General features: G+C 45.3%; 1 long non-coding RNA gene across 3 annotated transcripts in view; it reads left to right on the top strand.

The window, feature by feature from the left end:
* Positions 1-3,342: 3,342 nt before the first annotated feature.
* The window catches only part of LOC140471887 (uncharacterized), a 30,636-nt gene continuing 13,187 nt past the window's right edge, over positions 3,343-20,791 (top strand). The window contains exons 1-4 of one of the 3 annotated variants that reach the window (XR_011957240.1): positions 3,343-3,427; positions 8,861-8,943; positions 15,355-15,435; positions 18,304-18,445. This is a non-coding gene — a long non-coding RNA (uncharacterized lncRNA). Of the gene's footprint in view, positions 3,428-8,860; positions 8,944-11,765; positions 13,700-15,354; positions 15,436-18,303; positions 18,446-20,791 lie in introns of those variants that run through there. The other 2 variants (XR_011957241.1, XR_011957242.1) reach the window with 2 other exon arrangements.

The raw sequence follows: 20,791 nt of genomic DNA, 5'->3' as shown, positions 1-20,791 counted from the left end.
GGTTGACGAGGGAGGTTGAATGTCTAGTAAAGAAGAAGAAGGAGGCTTACATAAGGTTGAGGAAACAGGGTTCAGACAGAGCAGTGGAGGGATACAGGATAGCCAGAAGGGACCTGAAGAAAGGGATTAGGAGAGCTAAGAGAGGGCATGAAAAATCCTTGGCGGATAGGATCAAGGATAACCCCAAGGCATTTTATGCGTATGTGAGAAACCTGAGAATGACGAAAACGAGGGTAGATCCGATCAAGGACAGTAGTGGGAGACTGTGTATTGAGTCGGAAGAGACAGGAGAGGTCTTGAACAAGTACTTCTCATCAGTATTTACGAACGAGAGGGACCGTATTGTTGAAGAGGAGAGTGTGAAATGGACTGTTAAGCTAAAAGAGATACCTGTTAGGAAGGAAGATGTGTTGGACATTTTGAACAACTTGAGGATAGACAAGTCCCCCTGGCCTGACGGGATATATCCTAGAATTATGTGGGAAGCAAGAGAGGAAATTGCAGTACCGTTGGCAATGATCTTCTCGTCTTCACTGGCAACGGGGGTGGTACCAGGGGACTGGAGAGTAGCGAATGTTGTGCCCCTGTTCAAAAAAGGGAATAGGGATAACCCCAATTACAGGCCAGTTAGTCTTACTTCTGTGGTAGGCAAAGTAATGGAAAGGGTACTGAGGGATAGGATTTATGAGTATCTGGAAAGACACTGCTTGATTAGGGACAGCCAGCACGGATTTGTGAAGGGTAGGTCTTGCCTTACAAGTCTTATTGAATTCTTCGAGGAGATGACCAAGCATGTGGATGAGGGTAGAGCAGTCGATGTAGTGTACATGGATTTTAGTAAGGCATTTGATAAGGTTCCCCATGGTAGGCTTATGCGGAAAGTCAGGAGGCATGGGATAGAGGGAAATTTGGCCAATTGGATAGAAAACTGGCTAACCGGTAGAAGGCAGAGAGTGGTGGTAGATGGTAAATATTCAGCCTGGAGCCCAGTTACAAGTGGAGTTCCACAGGGATCAGTTCTGGGTCCTCTGCTGTTTGTAATTTTTATTAATGACTTAGATGAGGGAGTCGAAGGGTGGGTCAGTAAATTTGCAGATGATACGAAGATAGGTGGAGTTGTGGACAGTGAGGAGGGCATTTGTCATTTGCAAAGGGACTTAGATATGATGCAGAGCTGGGCTGAGGATTGGCAGATGGAGTTCAACCCTGCCAAGTGTGAGGTTGTCCATTTTGGAAGAACAAATAAGAATGCGGAATACAGGGTTAATGGTAGGGTTCTTAGTCAGGTGGAGGAACAGAGGGATCTTGGGGTCTATGTACATAGATCTTTGAAAGTTGCCACTCAAGTGGATAGAGTTTGTAAGAAGGCCTATGGAGTATTATCGTTCATTAGCAGAGGGATTGAATTCAAGAGTCGTGAAGTGATGTTGCAGCTGTACAGGACTTTGGTTAGGCCACAGTTGGAGTACTGTGTGCAGTTCTGGTCGCCTCACTTTAGGAAAGATGTGGAAGCTTTGGAGAGGGTGCAGAGAAGATTTACCAGGATGTTGCCTGGAATGGAGAGTAGGTCGTACGAGGATAGGTTGAGAGTTCTCGGCCTTTTCTCGTTGGAACGGCGAAGGATGAGGATGAGGGGTGACTTGATCGAGGTTTATAAGATGATCAGAGGAATAGATAGAGTAGACAGTCAGATACTTTTTCCCCGGGTACAACAGAGTGTTACAAGGGGACATAAATTTAAGGTGAAGGGTGGAAGGTATAGGGGAGATGTCAGGGGTGGGTTCTTTACCCAGAGAGTGGTGGTGGCATGGAATGCGCTGCCCGTGGGAGTGGTAGAGTCAGAATCATTGGTGACCTTTAAGCGTCATTTGGATAGGTACATGGATGGGTGCTTAATCTAGGTTAGAAGTTCAGCACAACATGGTGGGCCAAAGGGCCGGTTCTGTGCTGTATTGTTCTATGTTCTATGTTCTATGTACCCTTGTTTCCTATCAGCCAACCAATTTTCAATCCAGTCTAGTACTTTGCCCCCAATACCATGCACCCTAACTTTGCTCACTAACCTCCGATGTGGGACTTTATCAAAAGCTTTCTGAAAGTCCAGGTATACTACATCTACTGGATCTCCCTCGTCCATCTTCAGAGTTACATCCTCAAAAAATTCAAGAAGATTAGTCAAGCATGATTTCCCCTTCATAAATCCATGCTGACTCTGTCCTATCCTTTTACTACTATCCAGATCTGCCGTAATTTCATCCTTTATCATAGACTGCAGCATCTTTCCCACCACTAAGGTCAGATTCTATCTCAAATTATTTTAAAAGAGGGCAGATACATTTTTGAAACATTGAGCAGTTGAGGGCCATGCGAATCAAGCATAAAAGAGGTGTTGAGGCCTGGGTTGGCCCAGCCATGATCTGACAGAATGGGGGAAACAAGCTGAAGGGGATGAATGCCGTACTCATGCTCTGATTCCTTGAGCCTCCATTTCATGCTTTTTGTCTCCAAAGAAGAGCATGATACAATGTGCTAAAGATCTCAGATGTTGTGAAAATGGGGTGTTTATGTACTGATTCAGATGGCATTGATTCATCAATCACAGCGATACAGACATGAGTAGGAAGGGAATTCCCTCCATGAATAAAGGAAATCTACTGCAGAGCTCACACAAAGGGAATTCTTCCCTTCAGAGCAGAAAAGTGTGTTGCTGCAAAAGCACAGCAGGTCAAGCAGCATCCAAGGAGCAGGAGAATCGACGTTTTGGGCATAAGCCCTTCTTCAGGAATGAGGCTGGTGGGCCAAGTAGGCTAAGATAAAGGGTAGGGAGGAGGTACTTGGGGGAGGGGCATTGGGAGTGCGATAGGTGGAAGGAGGTCAAGGTGAGTGTGATAGGCTGGAGAGGGGGTGGGCGTGGAGAGGTCAGCAAGAAGATTGTAGGTCAAGAAGGCGGTGCTGAGTCTGAGGGTTGGGACTGAGATAAGGTGCGTGCGGGGAAATGGTTGGGGCTGATATAAGGTGGGGGGAGGGGAAATGCACGAAACGTTGATTCTCCCGCTCCTTGGATGCTGCCTGACCTGCTGCGCTTTTCCAGCAACACATTTTTCAGCTCTGATCTCCAGCATCTGCAGTCCTCACTTTCTCCAATTGTTCCCCTCAGTAAACTCTCCCATCACATTACCCAACATATCAGCTCAAGCAGGATGCACTGCGCATGCTCTTGCCAACAAAGGGACCCCGGGTGATTGATGTCAGCACGGGACCAATGGAAGGACGGTGGGCGGAGCTGGAGGTCCTGGCTGGGCGGTTGGTCCTCCAACCAATCAAAGTGAATGATGGGCGGAACTGGACTAAACCACGTGATCACCCTTACGCGCGGCGCAGAGTCGATGTAATGAATACTCGGGAAGTTATGGAGCGAAAGGATACGGTAAGGAAAGAAATAAACTGTGTTCCTATGAGAGGCGAAGTTTTATAAACAAATTGTGCACGTCGGAAAACACAAATTTGAACGTCCCAGTCCCGTGTTTGCAGTCAACGGGGAATTGCCTCAGCGCAGCTTCAGGGCTGAGTGAGCGCCGCCATCTTTATTCGGGGCAACGATTCACTGGACACGTGCGGAGCCGCCATCTTTGTAGGGGGCAAAGGGGCAGCGTTTCTCTGGTAAAAGTCATAGGGCAGGATTTACACAGAGCATAATCAAACCTAGAGAGATGGGTGTTTATTTCTGGATTTGTTTCGTCATTCAATTAAATGATTTGGATGTCAACATAGGAGGTATAGTAAATAAGTTTGCAGGTCATACAAAATTGGAGGTATTGTGGACAGGGAAGAAGGTTACCTCAGAGTGCAATGGGATATTGATCAGATGGGGTTTAATTTAGATAAATGTGAGGTGCTGCATTTTGGAAAAGCAAATCAGGGCAGGACTTATACACTAAATGGCAAGGCCCTGGAGAATCTTGCAGAACAAAGAGACCTTGGACTGCAGGTTCATAGTGTTAAAAACAAAATCAATAAAATTTAGACGAGACCACCAAAACTGGAAACGAGACCCATTTATTCTACGATCTTGCAAGAATCTGACTCCAGTTGTACAGAACAATTGAAGTGAGGAAAAATTCAAATTACTACACCAGTTGTATCTTTGAGTTGCGTGAGGTCATCTCTACCGACTATGACTGGCTCCTATACTACCCAATCTTTTTTTATTGATTTCTATTAATGCCTAGCTATGCTCCACCCTTATTGCCCCCTTCTCTCCAAGTTGGCAACTTTCCCCTCTGTAAGTGCTGACACAAGGCTAAACCGCTATCTTGATGTTCCTTCTCACTTGTCCATTGACCATTATCCATAGGTACATCATGATCTGGTTCAACATTTTGTATCAACTCTCCTGGCACATTCCATCCCTGCATATTTCATTGTCTTGTATAGCTCAAGCATTTTGGTTATGTCAGCGTTTTGCTGAAAACACAAGTTTTAAACAAAACTGATTTGAACTTTATTTTAAACATTGAACTTATTTGAAACTTATAATAATTACACACAAAAATTAGTATTTAATTAACCATAATTATAGATTCTCTTCCCTAAATACTTATAGAGTTAATAGTTCTCTTGCTGTACCCCTTTTTCTATATCTGCAAAAACAACACTTTTCCCCATTTCTAACAATAGTTCATTGCCAGTCAAGTTGCACATGGATAGGATAGTGAAGGAGGTTTTTAGATTAGATTAGATTACTTACAGTGTGGAAACAGGCCCTTCGGCCCAACAAGTCCACACCGCCCCGCCGAAGCGCAACCCACCCATACCCCTACATCTACCCCTTACCTAACACTACGGGCAATTTAGCATAGCCAATTCACCTAACCTGCACATCTTTGGACTATGGGAGGAAGCCGGAGCACCCGGAGGAAACCCACGCAGACACGGGGAGAACGTGCAAACTCCACACAGTCAGTCGCCTGAGGCGGGAATTGAACCCGGATCTCTGGCGCTGTGAGGCAGCAGTGCTAACCACTCTGCCACCGTGCCACCCACTGAGGTGTTCAGTATATTTTCCTTTATTGGTTACAGCATCGAATATAGGATGTGGGAGGTCATGTTGCTGTACAGGACATTGGTTAGGCCACTTTGGAATATTGTGTGCAACTCTGGCCTGCCTCCTATCAGAAGGGTGCTGTTAAAGTTGAAAGGTTTCAAAAAAAGATTTACAAGGATGTTGCGAGGTTTGGAGGATGTGCTACAGGGTGAGGCATGAAAGGCTGAGGCTGTTTTTCCGGACTACCATAGGCTGAGCGGTAATGTTATGGAGGTTTATACAATCATGAGGGGCATGGATAGGGTAAATGAACAAGGTGTTTTTCCTCGGGTAGTGGTGTCCAGATGTAGAGGGCATTGCTTTAGGGTGAACGGGGAAAAATTTCAAAGGGGCCTAAAGGCCAACTCTTTAATGCAGTGGGTGGAATGAGCTGCCAGAGGAAGTAGTGAAGGCTGGTACAATTAAAACATGTTAAAGGCCTCTAAATAGATACATGATATGATTAGGAAGCGTTTACAGGGATATGGGCCAAGTGTTGGCAAATGGGAATAGATTAGGTTAGGCTATCTGGTTGGTATGGATGAGTTAAACCGAAGGGTATGTGTCGGTGCGAGACAGCTCTATGACTGTGGGATCATAACAGCTAATATTGCTCTGATTCACCCCTGGGCTCCCTCATGGCCACTTTGTCAAAACTAGCTTCCTCAGTCTTGAACAATAAGTGTATTTTTGGTCTGTTTAGTATTTTACTATTACTTTATCAGAGATTCTTGTAAGTTAATTTTTCACTGCTGCCCAGCCCCTGACCATGTGCTGCTCTATTATCAGATTATTTTTTTCTAGAAAAACTTTGACAGTCAAGAATTCTTTTTTTCAATAAGCACGTGTATTTTCCTTCCGTTTCTGACTATCAAATTCTGCACCATTTTCATTCCCTGTAATCTGTTTTGCACTCCCTGAAACATCAACTGTGTTCCTCCTTCCACAGATACCAGTGATTAATGCCAAAGCCCTGTTGCCTGTGGAGAGGGTGATGTTTGGCTTTCTTGTACAGCTGCAGTTTGTGTGGTGAAGGTGCTCCCACAATGTGGTTGGGTCAGAGACATTACAGAGTATTCATTACAGCAACAGTGATGATTTGAAGATAATGTCCAAATCAAGAACATGCTTATAATTTCACAAAAATATTATTGGGAACTTTAGACATGAGGCCAGAGAAGGATGATATTAGGTCAGGTGACCAAAACCATTGCCAAATAAGCAGGTTTTGAGGAAAGTCTGAAAGGAGGAAAACAGATCTGTGAGGTTTGGACTGCGAATTTCAGACCTTGTTGCTTTAGCAACTGTAGAAACAGCCACACAGGTGAAATAATGATTTAACAAATCGTTGGGAGTCTCGAACAGAATGGGTTGTCGAGGTCTCAAAGGGTGTGTGATGCAGCGAGCTAGGAATTAAATCAAGGGTGAGAATTTTAAATTGGAGGATGTGGGCCGGGTGCTGACAGGTGAGACTAGATTGGGATATCTGGTTGGCATGGATGGGTTGGATTGAAGGGTCTGTTTCCATGCTGTACATCGCGGTAGCTCTATGTTGTTGATTATGAATAGGAGCCTTTTTATTGATCAACAATTTTTGGTACAAGGGAGTACTTGGGCAGCAGAGATTTAGGTTTTCTTGCGATTACAGGGAGGTTGAATGTGGGAAGCTGGCCAGGAGTGTGGTTGGATAATGAAGTCTGGAGATAATACAAGGCAGATGAGAGTTTATGAGCTGAGATGAGGGTGGAGTCAGCTAGTAATAGTGGTCTTGGACTTGGGACTGAGCTATCACACTCTCCTCACCTCTGGGATTCAGCTGGTTGTCAGGTTGTGAATCAGGGCAGTATCACAATTGGGAGCTGAGTGGCCCTGGTGGAGCCTAAAATGAGTGCCGCTCAGCTGCTGGTTGATAGCCCTGTTGATGACGTCTTCCATCACTTTACTGCTGATCGAGTATGGACTGATAGAAAGAAATTGTCTGGGTTGGATTGCCCTTTGTTTTTTGTGTTGAACATCCCTGTTCTACATTGTTGGTCGATGTCAGTGCTGGAGGGGTACTTGGCTTGGTGGGTGGCAAGTTCTGGAGCACAAGCCATCAGTATTATTGCCAGAATATTGGCAGGGCCCATAGCCTTTGCACTACTTAACCATTTCTTGATGTTATTCAAACTGAATCGAACTGGCTTAAAACTCACATCTGTGATGTTGGAAACCACTGGAGAAGGCTAAGATGGATCATCCACTTGACACGTCTGGCTGCAGATTGCTGCAAATGCTGTCGTCTTATCTGGTGAATGGATGTATGAGGCCCCTCCATCAGTAAGGGTGGAGATATCTGTGATGCTTCCTCCAGTGAGTTGTTTAATTGTCCATCACCGTTCACAACTGGGTATGGCAGAACTGCAGAGCTCCGATTTGTTCCATTGGATGTAGGATCACTTAGCTCTGTTGCTTGCTGCTGATGCTGTTTGAAATGCAGATAGTCCTGTTTGGTAGATTCACCAGGTTGGCACTTCATTTTTAGGTATGCCTGGTGCTGCTCTTGGCATGCCCTCCTTTACTGTACATTGTGATGGGTGAGAGCGGGATTTACAAACCCATGAGATTATAGATTGTGCTGGAGTACAGTTCTGCTGCTGTTGATGTCCCACAGTGCCTCAGAGATACCCAGTTTGAGATCCTACATCTCTTCAAAGTCTATCCCGTTTAGAACGGTGATAGTGTCACTCAACACAATGGAGGTTTTTCTCAACTTTAAGGCAAGACTTCTGTCTCCAAAAGGAATGTGTGATGGTCGCTCTTACCAATACTGTCATGGACAGATATATCTGCAGCTGGTCAATTCATAACAATGAGATCAAGTATGTTTTCCCCTATTGTTGGTTCCCTCAGCACCCGCTGCAGACTCAGTTGAGCAGCTATATTCTTTAGGACCTGACCAGCTCAGTCAGTAATTCTGTTGCAGAGTTAGTCTCGATTGTGGACATTGAAATCCTGTACCCAGAGTACATTTGACGCCATTTTATTGCCTCAGTGCTTCCTCCAAATGTTGTTGAACATGAAGGAGAAGTGATTCATCCTCCAAGGGAGGACGGTACGTGGTAATCAGCAGGAGCCATGATACTTCCTGGTCACCGGAGTCAATGCTGAGTACTCCCAGGGCAAATCCTCCCTGTCTGTACACCACTGTGCCACCACCTCTGCCTGGTCTGTCCTGCCGGTGGGACAGGACATATCCAGAGATTTTAGGAGAAAGTGAAGACTGCAGATGCTGGAGATCAGAGTCGAGAGTGTGGTGCTGGAAAAGCACAGCAGATCAGGGTGATGAAGGGCTTAGGCTCGAAACGTCGATTCTCCTTCTCCTCGGATGCTGCCTGACCTGTTGTGCTTTTCCATCACCCCACACTCTATCTAGGGATGGTGATGGTGGTGTCTGGTCATTGTCTGTAAGGGGTTACTCTGTGAGTATGACTATGTCAGGCTATCCCTTGATTGGTCTGTGAGACAGCTCTGCACATTTTGGCCCCAAAATCCAGATGTTAGTGAGGAGGACGTTGCACCATCGAGAGGGCTGATTCTGTGGTTGTATTAAATGGTGCCTTGATAGATACCAAGCGGTCTATCCAGTTTCATTCCTTTGTTGAGACTTTGCAGTGATTAATACAGTGAGTAGCTTGTTGGGCGACTGTCGGGTTGGCAGGGCTTTTTTCGCCATTGACAATGGTTCCATGGAGATCAGGAAATTCCTAATTCCAGTTATTTTTTTCTTGAATTCAGACTCCACCATCTGCCAAGATGGGATTCGAACCAGGACTTCAGTCGTTTGTTTTAATATTCTGGATAAAAGTTAAATACATCAGGTTTGTTCACTCACTTCAAATATCACTTACCCAGGTTTTGTTTCTTTGTGAAACACTGTCCATCGTCCTGTCTCCTCCAACATTCTCTCCAATAACAAGAGTTTGGAGCACATGTAGTTTCTCTGTCACTAAGACTGAGATAATCCGATCTGCTGCTTCCCTCCCTCCCACTAACCCACTGAGTCAAAGTGCATCACGTAGTGTTCCTGGTTTTTGTCCTAAACTTACATCTTTGTCCAATCTCATGTCAAGCCTTATCAGAGCTCATCTTGACCCTTTACTCTAATCTAACTAAACTACAGACTTTCCAACTCTCTTTCCTCCTCCTCCTTATCAGTCCCCCTCACCGATTCACAGATATTGTTCCTTGTTCTGTCTTTTCTGGTTTTGCCCTTCTCTTCCAAAATCCTGCTCCATCTCCACTCTCCAACTCCTTTCTGAATTTCTTGCATTTGGTGTCCTTGGTCCCTCCTGTATCTCACATACAATACCAGGAAGTGTCATTGTGCAAAAGCACCGTGTTAGGTTTCACATGTACACTGACGATGCCCAGCTCTCCCTCCCCATCATCCCTCTCCATTACTCCAATGTTACTCAGTTATCAAACTGCTTACCACATTCCCACTACTTGATTAGCTGCAGTTTCCTCCAATGAAACATTGTACTGGTTAAACCCATTGCCTTACAAATTCCTTTCCCTTATTGCTGAGCTCCTCCCTCTCACTGGGAACTGTCTGAGGTAGAACTACACTCTTCACAATATTCCTCTCATATCTGACCCCAAGCTGACCTTCTGATCAGACATCTACACAATCAAAAACATCAGGAATTCCAATCTCTTGAACGTTGTTTGTCGCCTCACCCCAGCTCCATTGCTACTGAAACCCCTTACCCGCGTCGGTGTCGCCTTAAACTTGATGAATCTGAAACGGAACCCTTGATTCCGTGATGGGAAATATCCTCTCACTATTTATCCTGTCAAACCCCTGAAGAATCTGGTGGTGGAGTTTGATTGTAGGTGGTGGAAATGGCAGAGGATGATGTGTTTTATCTGGGTGGATGGTAAGGATTTGGGGAGGGTTCTATCCTTGCAGTTGGAAGTGTGGATTTCAAAGACAGAGGTGCGGGAAGTGGAGGAAACACATTCGATTGTATTGACTACGTGGGAGGGGAAATTGCAGTCCTTGAAAAACGGGGCAATTTGGTATGTTCAGGCTTTACTGGAACACAGCAGTAAGCGTTAGACAGAGATGTTGGCCAGGGAACAGGCTCGTGTGTTAAAGTGGCAGGCAGCTGGAAGTTCGGGGTTTGTTTTTGCAGCAGAACGTAGATCATCAGTCGCCATTTCCGCCACCTCCACTGAGATGCTGCCAGACACAGGTTCCTGTCCCCTCCATTAACAGCTATGCACCCCCCCAGCCAGAACGTAATCCACTCCTTTGTCTTTCCAAATGTTCAAGTCTCTCTTTGGGTTCTGTCCCTGGCTGTTATTTACTCTTTAACCCCTATCTCCTGCAATACAAAGATCTGCAGGTTAGTTGAATTGGCCAAGCTACATTTCCCATAATATTCAGGGATGTGTAGGTTAGGTGCATTAGTCAGGAGAAATGTAGAGTAATAGGGTAGGGGAATGGGTCTGGGTGGGATACTCTTCGGAGGAACGCTGTGGACCTTTTGGGCCAAATGGCCTGTTTCCACACTGTCAGGATTCCAGTTTTCCCAGCTCCCATCGGTTCTGAGGAAGGGCCACTGGACAGATTTCTGTTCCCAGATGCTGCCAGACCTGCTGAGCTTTCCCAGCACCATCTGCTTGTTGTTCCTGATTGACCCCATCCATACACCTTCTGGGTTTAATTCAGACAGGGGGAGGATCCCACCACTGACCTCACAATGGGGTCCAGCTGATTGATGGCAGCTTCAGACCAATAGGAAAAGGTCGAGGGACTGGTGGACCAAGTGGAACCAGCTGGTCATCCAAACAATGGGAGTGATTGAGGGGCGTGGCCAATGGGATGACACGTCACTAGTAATTCTGCTGATGCAGTGCCACGTGACACGGCCGTTGGTGAATGTGGGAGTCGCAAACAGGGAAGGGGAGAGTGGCCTCGGAGACGGAGATAATGAGTCACTTTAGACTGGGAAGTTTTAATTACTCTGTGCGGTTCGTTAGTCTGAATTAGAAACTCTGGGTCCCGTGTTTGCAGCAGATGGGAAAACGGCTGCGGCCCTCAGGCGGTGATAGGACCTGGGTTATGGTCGCCATCTTTATTCGGGGCAAGGTACAGGTGAGGCGCATGTGCATGTCCCCTTCCTAGTAGTGGGGTGCGATTTGAAGAGAGGCATTTACACATCAAGCACATACCAAGAGAAAAGTATGTCTTTACTATTGTTCCTGCACTGACTGTGAGTTTTGTTTTGTGAATTCATTTCATAGGATATTAAATCAGAATAATTGAGGCTGGGATGTCAAAGCAAATTTTTGCAGTCAATGGAGTCATCAGGATCTGAACATCATTGGCATTTAACTGTGGAAGGAGAAGGGTTTGTTCTGTTTGCGGGAAAATATTTTTGTTAAGCAGAAAGATGCACAAATTCGTGGTTGGATCACCCTTTGGGTATGCGCTGCCTCCTGGGCCCTGCAGCTGAGGAAGGAGATATTGGCCTGAGAGGGAGCACGTATTTATCCAAGCTACACCTCGTCTCTTTTTAAGAACTGTCAGATTTCGATCCAATCACCCACTTCATGATGTTAACCTATAAACTCTTTATTTTCAATCACCTGCAAACTTCTCATTAAAACTCCTTTTGGACTCAAATTCCAGCACCTTTCCAGGTGGAATGTTCCAGATTCTACCAACTGTCCATTCATCCAGAAACTGCTGAGGTCCATGTTGACTCTGGGGTTACAAAGGGCTGAATTGAAAGATGAGGTGCTGTCCCTGAGCTCCCATTGAGATGCATTGGAACAGGACAGGAGGCTGAGGGCAGTGTAGGTGTGAACAGACAATGAAAATGACAGGGCTGCACTGTGAGGGCTGCTTGGCTCAATGAGTGTGTTTTAGAGTTGGGTGAAAACAGAGGGAGATGAGACAGGGAGAAGGTGATGCTGAAACTCAGTTTTGGTTCAGGCCATTCAGAAACTCACATGATCCCAATGGGAACAGCCAATTTTTAAGTGATACCTGCGGAGTATTTCTTAACAGTTTTTAAAGTAAAGCATAACAGGCTAAGTAAAGATTGGTGCTTTTGATTTTAATAGAAATGTTTGTGTGAAGGAAGGTTGCTAGTTCATTTAAATTCTCTTAATGGGAGTAACTAAATGAATAAAGAGAGACATTGAGATAGGAGCCCTCAGATCCGTGGTGTGCTACTCTTGCACAATGTGGGAAATAAGGGCCGCTTCCAGTATCCCTGACGGCTATGTATGCAGGAAGTGGACCCAAATGCAGCTACTGGGAAAGTGCTTTTCAGAGCTGGAGCTGTGAGTGGAGTCACTGTGGAGCATCTGCAATACTGAGAATGTTATGGTCAGCACGTTTAGTGAGCTAGTCACACTGCAGGTGAGGGTTACACAGGCAGAAAGGGAATGGGTGACCATCAGATCAATAAAATAGATAGGAAGGGTGTGCAGGAGTGCAGGAGTCCCCAGTGGTTATCCCCTTCTCAAACAGGTACACATATACCACTTGGGATTCTGTTGGGAGGTTACGGGTGGAGTAGCCTCTCAGGAAATCAGCAACAGTCAGGTTCGTGACACCACAGAAAGGTCTGCTGCACAGAGTGGGAGGAAAGAGAGTGGCAGGGCTAGAGTGACAGGGGATTCAATAGTCGATGCACAGACAGGCACTTCTATGGCCACAGACATGAATCCAGGATGGTATGTTACCTCCCTGGTTCTAGGATCCGCAATAGCTTGGATAGGCTATCGGACATTGTGGAGCTGGTGGGTAAACAGCCCATGGTGGTGGAATCTTCTCACTATGAAGACCATGGATCATTTACATTCTCCACTGCTTCCCACTCCTATCTGCTTCGAAAAGAGAATCGCAGAGAAACACGGAATAAAATGGGGTCAGAGTCTCTGATATAAAACTGTTTAACACAGTGCCCCCATCTTATCCATATTGGTCATCAAGCACACATACCCTGTATGATCATCTAATACCTTTTGATATTAGAATAGATGATACATGATTAGTTAATGTTTTGATGAGGAAAATGAGCAGAGAGGTTTAGTAATTTCTGGAGCTCAGGGTGCATGAATCTGAATTAAAAATGGGCTATCCTCAAGGCTGGAATTAGAGAAAGGCACTTAGCACAGAGATTTGTGAGACTCGAGGAGATTACAAATACAAGGAGGATTGTGAGAATGGATGATGTTACAGAGACAGATGTTTTGTGATACCAGAGATAGTGAGGGTTCTGAGGCTGGAGAGGAATTACAGAGATAAGGAAGAGATGTGAAGCTGATGAAGTGACAGTGATAGAGAGAGTTATGAGCATGGAGCAATTTACAGAGACACCGAGAGTTAGAGTCTTAAAGTTATTCAGCATGGAGACACACCCTGTGGTCTAACCAATCCATGTCGACTCTAATTCCAAATGAAAGTAACTGCACCTGCCTCCAAATATTTCCTATTTATGAACTTTTGCCCATGGTCTTTTAAAGATTGTAATTGTATTCACAGCTACCATTTCCCCTTGCAGTTCATTCCACAAATGTAAAAATATCCTAATATCTGTTAGGATATCTATAAAACATCCTAAAATCTATTTAAAACCTTTCTTACCTCTCTTCAAAATGTATGCACCTGAGTCTTCAATCCCCCTGCGACCCCCCGGGCATTCATCTTATCTACACTCTCTGTGATTTTATAAACCTCTAATAAGTTCACCCCTCAACCTCCTATACTCCAGTGACAGAAATCTCAGCCTATCCAGCCACTCCTTCAACACGACCCCTCCATTCATGGCAACATCCTGGGAAATATCTTCTGAACCTTCTCTAATAACATCCTTCCTGTAACGGGGAACCAGAACTGGACGCAGTATTGCAGAAAAGGCCTCACCAGCATCCTGTACAGCCTCAATATTATGTCCCAACTCCTCTACCTAAAGGTCTGAGCAATGAAGGTATGTGTGCTAAATACCTTCTGAACCACCCTGTCTACATATGACAAGACCTGAAACACTCGGTCTGTTTGTTCTTTGTCACTACTCAAGGCCTTACTTTTAATTAGTGAAATTAATTAATGAGGCTAAAGGTGATGTCTGTTTTATCAAAATGTAATAGCTTACATTTATTCAAATTAAACTCTGTCTGCCCCTCTTCAGCCCATTCACCCAATTGATCAAGATCCCTTTGTAATCATAAATAACCTTTGTTACTGTCCACTTTAACAGTTTTGATGGCACCCACAAACAAACCATACTTTGTATATTCTTACCCAAAACATCTACACGTATGGCAAACAAAAATGGACCCAGCACCAATTCCTGTAGAACACTACTGGTTACAGGCCTCCAGTCTGAAAAGCAACCCTCCACTATTACACTCTGTTTCCTACTGTTAAGCTAGTTTTGTATCCAGTTGGCAAGCTCTTCCTGAATCCCATGTGATCAAACTTTACAAATCAGTCTCCCATGCAGAACCTTGTGAAAGGCTTTACTAAAGTCCAAATAAACAATGTCTAACGCTCTGCCCTCGTCGATCTTCTTGGTTACTACCTTAAAAAGCTCAATCAAGTCTGTGAGACACCCTCTTGTGTAACCATGTTGACTGTCCCTAATCATTCCTTAAATCTCCAAATAGATGTAAACCCTATCCTTCTGAATGAGCTCCTACAGGTCACCCACCACTGAAGTCAGACTCCGAGGTCTACAGTTCCTGGGCTTCTCCTTCTATCCCTTCACAAACAAAGGTACAACATTATCCACTCTCCAGTCATCAGGTAGCTCACCCGTAGTTATCGATTATCCAAATATTTCTCCATGGTGCCCACAATTTCCTCCCACCCAAACTGTTCCCATCCTATCACTTCAGTCACTTGCCCTGTCTGATCAGCCAAGAAAAGCTCAGGTGTTGCTTGCTTTCTGATAGGAACATTTACATATTGATAAAGAACATTTTCTTGGACTCGTTTAACAAATTCTTTCCCAACCAAACCTTTCACACTATGGTCGTCCCAGTCAATGTTTGCAAAATTGATTCGTCTACTATTACCACCTTATTATTCTGACTTTATATCTGAGATCTCTCTGTATGTTCCTTTAGTTCACTCTGATTATTGCGGCATCTGTAGTGCCATCCGACCAAGGTGATCATTTTTTAAATTTTGAAAACACAATTTTATTTTTAAAAAGCTCTCCTCCGCGATTTAAAAATAAATCTCTTTTTGTTTATTCACTCAGTTGATGTGGGTGCTTACCTTGAGGGCAGTTGAGAGTTAACTCCATTGCTGTGGGTCTGGAGTCACTTGTCGGCCAGACCAGGTGAGGAAGACAGTTTCTTTCCCTAAAGGACATTAATGAATCAGATGGGTGTTTTCTAACAATCGACAATAGTTTCATGGTCATCATTAGCCTTTTCATTCGCGATTGTATTGAATTCAGATGCCACCATCAGCCATGTTGGGATTCTAACCCTAATCCTCAGAACATTACATATATTACTCGTCTAGCAAGAATACCATCTGGCCATTACCTCCCTTTTTAGCAGAGTTTTTAAAAAAAAGTTCCCTCATTCTACATGTATAATTTGTGATAAAATACTCAAATGTCCATGTGTCGGCCTCTCCAAAAGGTCACTCAACAGAAATCTGTTTGGGTGGAAAATATTTCACTCTTTTTTTTTTGTCGGGGGGGGGGTTTATTTTTCATTTTTGAGGTAAAAGAAACAGCAATGAATCCAAATAAAAATCTTACATCAAGGACATGTAATTTCTGAAGCTGGAGGGGGATTACAGAGACAGGGAGGGTGGTGAGGCTGGAGGGGGATTACAGAGACAGGGAGGGTGGTGAGGCTGGAGGGGGATTACAGAGACAGGGAGGGCGGTGAGGCTGGAGGGGGATTACCGAGACAGGGAGGGCGGTGAGGCTGGAGGGGGATTACCGAGACAGGGAGGGCGGTGAGGCTGGAGGGGGATTACAGAGACAGGGAGGGTGGTGAGGCTGGAGGGGGATTACAGAGACAGGGAGGGTGGTGAGGCTGGAGGGGGATTACAGAGACAGGGAGGGTGGTGAGGGTGGATGGGGGATTACAGAGACAGGGAGGGTGGTGAGGCTGGAGGGGGATTACCGAGACAGGGAGGGTGGTGAGGCTGGAGGGGGATTACAGAGACAGGGAGGGCAGTGAGGCTGGAGGGGGATTACAGAGACAGGGAGGGTGGTGAGGCTGGAGGGGGATTACCGAGACAGGGAGGGTGGTGAGGCTGGAGGGGGATTACCGAGACAGGGAGGGTGGTGAGGCTGGAGGGGGATTACAGAGACAGGGAGGATTGTGGGGCTAGAGGGTGATTGTTGTCCAAATATCACTGTGGTGTACATGGACTGCAGCATTTCAGGAAGACAGTCTACCACCACTTTCTCCAACACGAAGGTGGTCAATCAATACTGGTCTGGGCAGCAAAGGCAACCCCCAGTGAATAAAACCAAGCAGTGACCTCTCTGAGCTGACTGGCTGTGAAGTTATAAACATCTCTGGAAATGGAGTGGACAGAGAAGAGAAACAGTGACATTTCACAGCTGCCCTCAGAGAGTCCTCACCCTTGGAAGTACTCAGAGCCGGGTATCAGCTCAGTGGGTTTCAGTATCTTCAAACATCAATCTTAGTCTGCTATACTTTATTTAATCTACAATAGTGAGTAAGGTGAGGGTTTCTTTTTAAGGTCTTACAGTCTCTTGATTAAATGTTTAAAATATAAAACATAAGCATTGTTATTCTCGGGCAGTATTTTTAGAGCAGTAAGACTGTGCCTTTTTCTTGGTCTGTAGATTCTTAAGGCCGAGAGGTGGCCTGTTGTAGAGTGGCGTGCTGTTCCTGTCGGATGTGGGCGATTAGGGAGAATCTCCATGATCCTGTGGTTATGTCTGCAGGAAGTGTGATTGTAAATCCAATTGGATCGCATGTATTGGTGGAGGAGTGATTAAAGGCAGTGAGGAATTGACAGGAGCTGGGGGGGGGGGGGGTGTGATAAGGGGCAGTCTCAGGATTGCAGGATACTGCAGATACAGTCAGGTAGGTGGGTTACCTCCAGGAAAGCTAGGAGGGGTAGGCAGGTAGTACAGCAGTCTTCTATGGCTATCACCCCTCTCAAACAAGTATACTGTTTTGGAAAATGTAGTTGGTAATAGACTTTCAGGGGAATGTAACACTGACAGTCAAGTTACTGTGACTGAGACTGGCTCTACTGTAATGTGAGGTATATCCAGCTCCACATGATCAATGGTGATAGGGGACTCTCTAGTCAGGGGCACAGTCTGCTGTTTCTACAGCTGACCGTGAGACATCAGAATGGGGTGGTGCCTGGGTCAAGGATGACTCAGAGATTTTTCAGAATCTTCTCAAAGGGGAGGATAACCAGTGGGAGGTCATTGTACATTGGTACCAATGGCATGGGAAGGGGAAAGCCTGGGGTCCTGACGAGCAGGGAGATTTGCTCGTGCCACTCGGGAGGCATTAAACGAGTGAGGGATTCAGGGTAATCCTAAAGAGATAGTGAGAAAAGAGGCGAGTCTGAGACTGGTACTGTTCACAGGTCAGACTGTCAAGGCAGGCAAGAGCAAGTCACAGAATGAGATGGGACGGACCAGTTACACTGCATTTATTTCAGTGCAAGAGACCTGACAAATCAGGCAGATGGGCTCAGGCTATGGTTTTGAACAACATGGCACTGGAATATTATAGCAATTACAGAGGCAATATTCAGAGATGGATAGGACTAACAGCTTAATTTTCCAGGGTATAGATGCTATAGCAAGGTTGGAAGGGGGCAACAGAGCAGGGGGAGTGGCATCTTTGGATATTCCTTGGAGTACATCCAGGCAGTTATTTGGGTGGTACTGAGAAATGAGAAAGGGATGATCATCTTATTGGGATTGTATTATAGACCCTCTCCCAATAGTCAGCAGGGAATTGAGACAAAATTTTACCGAGAGATCTCAGTTATCTGTAAGAATAATGTAGTTGCAATGATAAGGGGTTTTAACTTTACCAACATGGCCTCGGAGTGCTGTAGTGTTAAGGGCTTGGATGGAAAGGTATTTGTTCAGTATGTACGAGAACATTTCTGATTCAGTTTGTAGGATGTACCTACTAGAGAAGGGACAAAGCCTGACCTGTTTTCTTTATTCATTCACAAGATGAGGCTGTCACTGGCTCGGCCAGCATTTATTGCTGCGTTTACCCAGAGGGCAGTTAAGAGTCAACCACGTTTCTATAGGTCTGGAGTCCCATGCAGACCAAACCAGGTTAGAATGGCACTTTCCTTCCCTAAAGGTCATGAGTGAACCACATTGGTTTTTCCAACAATTGACAGTGGATTCCTTGTCGTCACTAGATGATTTTTTTTCCAGATATTTATTGAATTCACGTTCCACCATCTGCCGTGATGGGATTCAAACCCAGATCCCCAGATCATTATCTGGGTCTCTGGATTAACTGTCTAAGGATAATTTCACTCCGTCATCAGGACATGAGGCAGGGTGAGTGACTGAGGTATCAGTGGGGCAGCACATCAGCACCAAAGATCCCACAGTATTGTGGCTCAGTGGTGAGCTCTGCTGCCTCAGCACCAGGGACCTGGGTTTGATTCCAGCCTCAGGTGACTGCCTGTGTTCAAGTTGGCACATTCTCCCCAGTATCTGTAAGGGTTTCCTTCAGGTGTTCCAGTTTGCTCCCACAGTCCAAAGATGTGTAGGTTAGTTGGATGAACCACGTTAAATTTCCCATAGTGTCTAGATGCAGTATATGAGGTTTTGGGATGTGCAGGCAAATCTCTGCCTGATGTGAAAAGATCCTTTTGGGGTCTTGGACATAGGTCAGAAGGAGGTGTGGCCGCACGTTTTACATTCCCGTGGCGGCAAGGGAGGGTCAAGGGTGTGGAGCATGGGTTGGTGGGAGGGTATGGACCGAACATGCGAGGTGCAGAGGGAATGGTCTCTGCAGAACACAGATAGGGGTTGGAGAGGGAAATTTGTGTCTGGTGGTGGGGTCTGACTTTATGTAGCAGAAATAAGAGGTTAATGCGCTGTATCTGGAGATTAGTGGGGTGGAAGGTGAAGACTGCAGGGTTATATTCTTTATTGTGGCTGGAGGGGTGGGGTAAAGGTGAAGGTGAGGGAAGTGGAGGGTATGTGTTGGAGGGCATTGTTGATCAAGTCAGAGGAAAATTACGGTCCGTGAAGTAGGCCTTTCTGGGATGTCCTGGAATAGAATCCAAAGAGATTAAACAAATATATCACAGACAAAAGATTAACTGGACCAGAGAATAGGACCCCTTAAAGGTCAACAAGGCTGTCTATGGAACCACAGCGGGTGCGAACGATATGCAAATATTTCACGTCATTTTTACTGGAGAAGTATATGGAAACTCTAGAGTTTTTTTTTTAGAAATAAACAGTGATAACTTGAAAAGTGTCCATGTTACAGAGGAGGTGGTACTGGATGTCTTAAATCGCATCAAGGTGGATAAAGCCCTGGAACCTGATCAGGTGTATCCTGGAACTTTCTGGAAATCTAGGGAAGTGATTGTTGGGCCTCTCCTGGGGTATTTGTATCGTTGATAGCGACAGGTGAGGTGCCATTATTTTTAAAAGGTGGTAAGGAGAGGCCATGGAACAAGAAAACAGTGAGCCTGAAGTCAGTGGCAGGCAAGTTGTTGGAAGGGATTCTGAGGGACAGGATATCCATCTGTTTGGAAAGGTAAGGAATGATCAGGGAGAGTCAATGTGGCTTTGTACATGCACAATTGGGTCTCACTAACTTGAGTGAGTGTTTTGAAGTGACAAAGAAAATTGATTACGCCAGGCGGTGAATGTTGTTAATATGGACATTCAACAAGGTTCCACAAAGCAGACTGGTTAGCAGGGTTAGATAACATGGAATGCAGGGAGAGCAAGCCATTACAAAACTACCTTGAAGGGAGGAGACAGAGGATTTGGAGGGTTGCTTTGCGGACTGGAGGCTTGCAAGGGTGGATATAGGGCCCTTAAATAAATGACTTGGATGTGAATATATGAGGTATGGTCAGTAGGTTTACAGAAGACACCAAAATTGGAGATGTCGTGGATAGTGAATATGGTTAGTTCAGAATACAACAGGATCTTGATCAGATGAGCCATTGGAGCAAGGAATGGCAGTAGGAGTCCAATTTATATCAATGTGAGCTGTTGTATTTTGGAAAGGCAAATCAGGGCAGGACTTATACACTTAATGGTAAAGTCCTGGGGAACATTGCTGAACAAAGGGACCTTGGAGTGCAAGTTCATAGTTCCTTGAAAGTAGAGTCACAGGTAAGCAAGGGAGTGAATGCAGCATTTGGTACGCTCCCCGTTATTGGTCAATGCATTGAATGCAGCTGTTGTGATGTCATATTGTGGCTGGACAGGGAACTGATTAAGGCCCTTCTGGAATTCTGTTTTCAGTTCCAATCTCCCTGTTCTTGGAATAATGTTGAGAAACTTGAAAGGGTTCAGAAAACATTTGCAAGGATTTTGCCAGGGTTGGACGGTTTGAGCTATTGGGAAAGGCTGAATAGGGTGGGACTATTTTCCCTGGAGAGTTGGAGGCTGAGAGGTGATCTTATAAAATCATGAAGGGCATAGATAATGTGAGCAGTCAGGGACTTTT

The sequence above is a fragment of the Chiloscyllium punctatum genome, unplaced genomic scaffold, assembly GCF_047496795.1.
Source record: "Chiloscyllium punctatum isolate Juve2018m unplaced genomic scaffold, sChiPun1.3 scaffold_187, whole genome shotgun sequence".
Lineage (NCBI taxonomy): Eukaryota > Metazoa > Chordata > Chondrichthyes > Orectolobiformes > Hemiscylliidae > Chiloscyllium > Chiloscyllium punctatum.
The sequence above is the reverse complement of the archived record's forward strand: the minus strand, read 5'-3'. Positions and strand labels throughout refer to the sequence as shown.